The following is an 8,894-nucleotide window of genomic DNA, read 5'->3' as shown; positions in this document are numbered from 1 at the left end:
AGCCACTTTTCTTTCAACTCTAAAACAACGACAACAGAAAGTGGCCTTATGTGATCAGCTCTACTGACGAGTTTAGTAATTCTTTCAAAGGGAAGACCTCAAAAATGCCAGATCGACTCTGTCTTGGCAGCATGAGTGGCCATCAGTGGCTGGTCAGATGACCATGAGACGCTGGAAGCACAGCGGCTGCCTGCACCGCACAAGGAAGTTTCCAGAACCTGGAGGAGCCTGGCGGTGGGGTTGCTCATGACCCCGGGCCTCCACCACTCAGCAGTTTGGAGCTGCGCTGTCCCTCCAAGCTGTATTTACAATGTGCTCCTGATTTATCTGGAAGTTCCCTGAGCCAAACACTGAAGCTAAACTCCCAGCTCACAAGAAACAGGGATTAATTACTCGGTTGGCCAATATTTGGTCCCTTTGTGCCTTAGTGGGAAGAGAACCCGTGAAAGAAAACTGCTGTTCTCTTTCCATGACTGCACTGTTGCATCCCAGCCCTTTGGATGGAAAGGCAGACAGTGGACCCCTCTGCAGACCACAGAGGCCAGAGGAGGGTCTTGCCTGTGCACACACATCCCAGCACAGCCTCCCGACGGGGTGGAGGGTTCTCTGTGGATGAGGCTTCTGTAACATCTACAGACAACTGAACCGGGCTGTCCCTTCTCAACACCTGGCCAGCGGAGCCCCGTCTGCACATGGTGGCTGGCCTCTCCATGAGTTGTCTCATTGGGGAGCGGGAACCTCAAACCCGCTTCGCAGCACAGGAGTGTTCCCGTCAATGAGTCCCGCGGGGATTTGATAAACACCAAGTGCCTGGCACGGGGCTCATTGTTCCTGGGTCAAGAGATAAGTGTGACCTGCGGCAGCCAGGAAAGGCCTCACCTGTGAGCTGGGAACCGAGTCTTTGGAAAGTGGTGTTGTTCTGGAAGAAAGGCTAGAAGGGTGTAGCAGTGAAGACGTGAGGTTGCTGCTTTGAGTGTCGGTGAGGCTGGGCCAGGTGGAACAAGACATGGAAGAGGCAGAGGCCCTCAGGGCAGGGTGTGCACCTGTGTTTCCCACGCGGGTCACCACTCCCTCTCACCTGATTCCTCTGAGGAACATGCCCTGATTTTCCTTTGCCCGACCTTCAGGACCAAGGTCGTGTGTTACTCTTCTGGGAAGCCCTTGCTGGCCTCCCTGCTGGCATTTGCATCCCAGCCACGCCCATCCTGTGTCCCCACAGCCTCAACACACATGGGGACTGGCTTGCTGGTCGACCTCCCCAGTAGGCGGTGAGCATGTAGGTCTGTCCCCCAGTGCCTGGCTCCATGCCCAGCATTCAGTCAGCATTCAAATCACAGTCTGCTGAATGTGGGGAGGAGGGGGGCCACTGTAGGGAGCCTTCCTTGGATGGCATGGCTGATGGAGAAGTTTCCAGCATTTCCAGGCTTATGTACCTGCCAAGGCTCAGTGGCTACTAAGAATCTCAGACATCTCTCAGCACAGCCGTTTCCCCATGTGAAGAACCAAAACTTCAGTTTCTCAGATACTGTCACAGGGCCACCAGACATTATTAAAATCTTTACCTTTGATCCAGAAATCTTGTCCCGTAGAAACAAAAGTACATTCCAAAAAAAAAAAAAGAAAAGAAAAGAAATAAAAGTACATTCCAATGCATAAGCCATATACAAGGATGTTTGTTACAGCTTTGTTCATGGTGGTAAAACACTAGAGACAATGAGAATGCCATCGAGGGGCACGCACATAGCTGTTGTGACATACCCACGCCATGGAAAGTGCATGCTATTGGGAAGGGCGGATTGCCCACCTCCTTGAAGTGAGTGGGAATGATTTTGCCAGTGGGAACGATTTGCGCAAGATGTGGCTCTCCCGTCCCTTGCCCTTCCAACCTTTCCAGAACAACTCAGCCCTGAAGTCTTTGGTGGGGCTAAGCAGGGTGGGTGGTCACACATGGGATGCTGGGGCCTGGTCAGGGGGAGGATGGCATCCTTGTAGGACAAGTGAGATTCTGAACAAGCTGTGAAAGGTGTCCATACACAGGGGACCCGGAGCAGAGAGAGGAGGGTGAAAACTCAAGGGTGTGGCCCAGTGCAGTGTCAGAGCCTGAGGGAGTGAGAAGGGCGTCTGTTTCCAGGGGTTGCCCTGGCAAGGTGTATACGAGGCTCAGCAGAGAAGACAGGTGCTGCAGTGCAGCCTGGCCTGGGGTCTCAGAGCCCCAGAGGCTGAGGAGGTGCTCACGTGGAGGTGTACCAGCATGTGGGTGCTGCAGCCCCAGCAGGGGGCATAATGTGGGGTGCAGGGGGCAGGCAAGGAGAACATCCACATAGGAGATGAGGGAAGGCACAGTGGAAGGGGATTTGTATGCATGAGGATCCATCACATAAGCAGATATATTAAGAATAATAGAGCCACAGTCCTCCCTGTAAGAGATGGGATTGACAGATAAGAACACTCAATGACTAGTATAAACACTCAATGACTGGAAGCAGAGGTGTCAATGTGATTGTCAATATACATGATTATAATGTGTATAATATATACTAGAATGTATGTTATATATACATTATACTATCTAATATATATGGACATTATATATACATTCTAACATTATATATATAGCAATGTTATATATATTATATAACATATAATATATATTAGAATGTATATACACATTCTAATGTGTGTGTATGTGTAGATCCATATGGGTGTGTGCACATGTGTGTGAATATGTGTGTGTGTGTGTGTGTGTGTGTGTGTGTGAACATGTATATAAAATCTCTAACTCTGCTGACTGGGGGAGAGGACCCTTAGGAAATGGCAGCTTCTATGCTGGGGCAGGGAAAATGCATGATGGGCTGAAACTTCTTGCATCAGTAAGCAAGAAGGTGTTCAAATGATGCCGGGACATGCCTCAAGGTTACGGACATGGGCATCAGAATATATAACAACAGTTAATAGATTATAACCTACTAAATACAAAAAAACAAGTATGAGTCCGTGTGATATAAATAAACAAGTAAATGAAAAATTTGACGAGGAACAAGATATTTGCAGAGAGTTACGATGCCTTCCCACAAACTACTAATTACAAAGGGAAAAAGAGTAACCGTATGGCAAAAAAAAAAAAAAAATACTGGCAGATACCATCTTGATCCAGCTATCAAGGTGAATGTCACGAGTGTTGGTAAATGAAACCGTGCACCACCAATGGGATTCCACACCAAAAGCCAGCCTCGTTTCTGTAATATCCCTGCTAACGATGCCAACCTGTGTGTAGGAAATACAAACCAAAGTAATCAGAGGTAAGGAGGCATCACGTCTACACCTTGGTCCACATGGATCAGGGCTTAAAAACAGCAACAAAAACAAGTATTTTGTAATATACTTGCAACTTCTCTGTAAGTTTGAAACTGTTTCAAAATGTAAAATATGTAAAGAGTAACACAAAGCAAGATGTTGAGAACTGTGTGAAATATGATCCTAATTGTATAAAGCAAGTACCTGCCCTCACATAAAATTTACATGTGGGGAGGCATGGGGGGGTAAATGTCTCTTTGATTACATGATGATACAGAGAAATATGGACTCCAGCGTGATGAGTTGTATACAGGTGACCTTGGGTGGAAGGAGAAGAAGGGGTCAAGCCTAAAAAGAATAAGAGAAAGAATACATTAAAATTTTTAACTGTGAGGGGTGCCTGGGTGACTCGGTTGGTTAAGCGTCTGACTTGATTTCAGCTCAGGGGTTCCAGCCCCATGAGGGGCCCTGTGCTGACAATGCAGAGCCTGCTTGGGATTTTCTCTCTCCTCCTCTCTCTGCCCCCCTCTCTTTCTCTCTCTCCCTTTCTCTCAAAATAAATAAACTTTAATATGCAATGCAAGCCATCATTATCTTGCACTTAACGTAAAATAATGTGTGTGAATCAGTCACTGAGGGCTGCCAAACCCCACACATTGGGTGGCTTAAACAATGAACTTATTTTCTCACAGCTCTGGAAGTCAGAAGTCCAAGATCAAGGTGCCGAGAGGGTTAGTTTCATTCGGAGGGCTCTCCTGGATTTGCGGACGGCCACCTTCGTGTCCTCCCTCACGCAGTCTCTCCTCGCACATGTGTGCATCCATAGTATCTCTATATGTGTCCAAATCTCCTCCTTATAAAAACACTGGTCATATTGGATGAGGACCCGCCCCAACAAACTCATTCTAACATAGTTACTTCTTGAAAGGTTCTACTTCCGGGACACCCAGCTGTCTCAGTTGGTTAAAAGCTTCTGACTTTGGCTCAGGTCATGATCTCATAATTTATGAGTTTGAGCCCTGTGTCAGAGCCTGCTTTGGATTCTGTGTCTTCCTCTCTCTCTCTCTCCCCCTCCCCACTGTGCTCTGTCCCTCTAAGTACTAAGAGTTAGTACTAAGGTACTAAGAGTTAGGACTTCCACATACAAACTTGAGGACAGGATCCCACCCAAACTGGTATGACTGTGTGTGAGTGTTGGTGAGTGTGTGTGTGTGTGTGTGTGTGTGTGTGTGCACATGCTTGCGTGGGTGCACATGTGTCCGCACAGAAGCCTTCACCCTGATCATCCTGTTATGTTTCCAGTCCAAGCAAACAGCCATTACGACTTGTTCTGGACTTCTTGTTGAAAGAGATTTGGTGGCTTCTGCTCTTCTAAAACAAATGTTTTCATAGGGTTCTGTGTTTCCTGAGTTTTCTTAATTCCAGTTGAAAGCCACAGTGCACCTGCTTCATTTTAGGTAAACCCAGACTTGGTAAATGATGAGGGGTAGGGTAGGCCTCCCTGATAGCAGGGTGTGTGTGAAATGACACAGGGAGTCCCCCTCTCTTTGGGGCGGAATGGCCAGAGATCACAAGCCAGCCTCTCGATCCTGGTTCCACTTGCCCTGAAGTTTATACCTCTGCTCTTACCATGTCTTTCAAGACAGCCTCATCCTCCCTCCCCTCTCCCCGCTAACTTCGATTCCTTTCCCCTGCATGTTTTGGTTCCATCTAATTCAGTTCTGTGCCTTTGGAACTGTCTTCTCCCAAAACGAAGTCCTACATACATTTGTGCTGAAGGAACAGTCCAACGCAACCCAAAGAATGAAAATACACAGTTTCCAAAGCCTGGTTTATTAAAAGCCAAAAAAACAAAATCTGTGTTTTCCTTGGAAGGCTCGTTGTGGATCTGGTGTTCTGGCGTCTCGATTCCCTGTCTTGCCACACTCGCAGCAATGTGGAAAGGGTTTTGCTTGCTCTAGAAACGCCCCCAGGAAATCTGCAGATCTCCCCTTTTCCTTCCTCCAGCCTCTCTAATGGGATGTGCGAACCCTGAGGTAGACGGAAAGATGCTCCCCTGCAGACCTCTGCCAAGTAGACCAAGTTGAACCACTTACATGTTGTATCATCCTTCAAACCAAGTGCGGGTTGGGAGTGCCGGCCGTCCGCCAGGAGCCGGGGCGGATGGGTCCCGAGCGCCTAGCCTCTGCTCTCCACCGGAGTCCAGCAGGGTCTCACTCTGGGGTTCACTTGCTGCATGACCTCACCTGACCAGCTCCTCCCTGTGTTGTGGACAAGGACACTCCTGCTTATGTCTCCGCCGGACGGCCAGCTAGGCTGTGGGCCACACAGGAACGTGCCCATTGATGGCAGAGCCCCATGCCAATAGGAGGCGAGAGGCCCTGTTAGTGTGATGGGGATGTGAGGGCTGGCTGGGGGGCAGGGGTCTGGGTGCAAGTCTCTCCCTCGGCACTTTCCTCTGAGCCTCAGATTTCTCACTGGTAAACAATAATACGAGAGCCACTCTCATGGACGTCCATTCCACAGCTGGACTCCCCAGGGACATCAGACAGCATTTTCCCAGGACGCGTTACTACCCTGTTTGACCGTCTCCCTGAGGACACTGCCCCGTGAGCAAGGGATCGGTGGAGTGTAGCCCACAGCTCCTGGGGGCTCTGATCCTGAGCCCCCCCTAGCTCCTCCTCGAGAGTCTTCCTCCCTGGGNGTTTGACCGTCTCCCTGAGGACACTGCCCCATGAGCAAGGGATCGGTGGAGTGTAGCCCACAGCTCCTGGGGGCTCTGATCCTGAGCCCCCCAGCTCCTCCTCGAGAGTCTTCCTCCCTGGAAAGGGAGTCTGTGAGTGGCCCGGTGCTGTGCGCTGTGTGGCTGGCTTAGCAGCTATCCTCTGCTTGCTTCCTGTCAGTTCCTGAGGATTCTGTAAACACCACAAGGTGGAGTCAACAGCCCAGCCTCCCTCAGAAAGAGCATAGCTTTGGAGCTCTGGCCCAGATCAGAGCGCAATCTCCCTGCTGGGTGTAACCATCTCCCTCAAGCACACTGTGGAGAGTGAGGTGTCAGGGAGCGCTGCCCCGCTCCCCCATCAGCCCGGACCACACTCCTAAAGCTACCATAACAAGCACTGCCTGGTCCTCACCAGCTCATGATGGACAAGAACTTGCTGTATGTTTCTTCTATATTCTCCTCATGCTAGGGGCTCATTCACTCATTCATACCTTTATGGAAACCTACTGTATTCCAGACACGGTGTTAGGGACGGAGCACACGTACGTGAATGGCATCATCCTTGCGCAGTTCACAATATAGCAAGAGGTGAGCAGACGAGAGGCATAGGCATTCAACAAACACTTGACTGGTGTATAAATATAAAACAGCTGTCCACACTTGAGATGTTCCTTCACATTAATGTGGAATATTAACATATTCATCACAAATATTTTGAGGTACAGGCTACAGAACAATTTGATTAATGGACCCAGATGAGGAAACAATTCTTGATTTTGAGTCCTGAAGGCCAGATCTCTGATAATCCATGAAACAAGTTACTGAAGTTTTGAAATGTGTAAGTAATAAGGGATGCATATCAATGGTGACTAATAATCACACTTCAGATTCTTTGTTTTCATTGGAAAACACTTTTCTTCCTGCTTCCTATATGAAGACAGTGACGGCACAGCACCTGTATCTTTAAGTGGGATCTGTTTCTTGAACACCCATAGGATGAATCCATCACCAGGACACCGACTCATCTTAGAGTGCCAAAGGCTTGTTCTGTTACCCCAAGAACAAAGTAGAAAAGCTTGTGGTGAGAGTGTGTGTGTGTGTCTCAGGCTTCTTCCTGGCTCCGTCCCCTATCAGCCATGCCAGAAACTGCCTCTCATGGCCAGTCTTCCTGACTCATCCTGCCTTACATAACCCACTTTAAAGCCTCTTGGCACATATGGTTTGTATATGCTTTTACAGACATCTGCCAACCACCAGATTAATCACTTTTCCCTCTAAGCCCTCAAATCAAAGGTTCACCCAACTGATATGTGCTCTCTTGGGGAAAGTTTTATTTAGCCTGCAGAATAGAGGTTGTATATACATGCTCTAGGCTTGGGAGATAAATATGTATTTAATCATAATCTTATTCTGTGGTTAGAAAAATAAATTGTTACAAATGTTCATGATACTAATTGCTCATTGTACATCTCTATTAGCTTCACTACGGCATTAGCACTGTGGTAGCAAATGGTGGTGAATTTGAGCTAAACTTTCTACCAAAACCTACCACCCAAAGCTATATTTGTGGAGGACTTATTGTTTACAAAATTCTTATACACACATTTTGTCAATAAATGTCTCCATAGCATTATGACATAGATACAACTATTTCCATTTTTCAGATGAGGGAATAGACATTTGGGTTGTTCCAGAAAACAGAGGCAATAAAAGCACAGATTGGAGTCCTGTTGTTTTGATATACCTGACTATTTTTCACCCATTATAACTTCCCAATGTGATATGCATATACAAGAGCCGCTGTACTCACTGACAACCGACTCCCTTCTAACTATTCCTCACGTTGTGTATCTGGCTCAGTCCCTGACACTTGCAGGGGAGAGTAAGAAGCCTCTGTAGTTGACTCTGGAGGTCCCTCCCCACCTCCTGCCCTCACTTCGGTAATGATTTCCCTGATGCCTGTGACCAGACTGTGTGCATTCTCTGTAACTTAAAGTCTTGAGCACATGACAAGCTTACTCTGGATCTGTTGAGGAAGTTAATGAATGTTTTCTATGAAGCAAGAGATCCATTTTCCATCCCCTTTTTTGGTGAACTTTGGAGGTTATGCTTCAGAAAACGAGTTGTCCTCAGCCATCTGGGAACCTAGCCGTACCTGACCCTTGGGGTCAAGCTCATTTCTCACTCCAAGGAAATTTTTCAGAGGGCTTGCAAGCCAAGACAGGACGAAAGATTGGCAATCCACTTTGGAAAGCTGGCTCCCTCCAAAGGATCTGAGTAGCCACGTATTTCAGGGTGTGCGCTTGCAGACCTCTTTAAAGCATTTTTAGTGGTTTTAAGGATGCAAGTTCCCATCGGGGTAGCTATTCCTGTGGTGCTGGCCTAGGGTGTTCTAGCACCCCCTCAACTCCCCAGATAAACGTGACTCTAGAGAAGCGACATTCTATTTGAAGGTTCACAGTTTGTTTGTATTGGCCATGACAGACACTCCCTAAGATACAGCCAGTGCGGTATCCTGTGGCATCCTGCTTCCTTAGAAAACAGCCTAGAAGAGCAGCTTGGGGAAGCTAGTGGAATCTTCCTGCCTGCTTCCACTCTGAAATAAAGTGCATCATTTTGAGACCAAAAGGGGCTATGCTGAATATCTCTAGCTGAGAAAAAACAGGTAACATTAAATGCATAACATTACTGGGGCACCTGGGTGGCTCAGTTGGTTGGGCGGCCAACTTCAGCTCAGCTCATGATCTCACGGTTCGTGGGTTTGAGCCCCACATCACGCTCTGTGCTGACAGCTAGCTCAAAGCCTGGAGCCTGTCTTCGGATTCTGTGTCTCCTTCTCTTTCTGACCTTCCCCTTCTCTCTCTCTCTCTCAGAAATA

The sequence above is a fragment of the Crocuta crocuta genome, unplaced genomic scaffold, assembly GCF_008692635.1.
Source record: "Crocuta crocuta isolate KB4526 unplaced genomic scaffold, BGI_CrCroc_1.0 scaffold11, whole genome shotgun sequence".
NCBI lineage: Eukaryota > Metazoa > Chordata > Mammalia > Carnivora > Hyaenidae > Crocuta > Crocuta crocuta.
The sequence above is the reverse complement of the archived record's forward strand: the minus strand, read 5'-3'. Positions refer to the sequence as shown.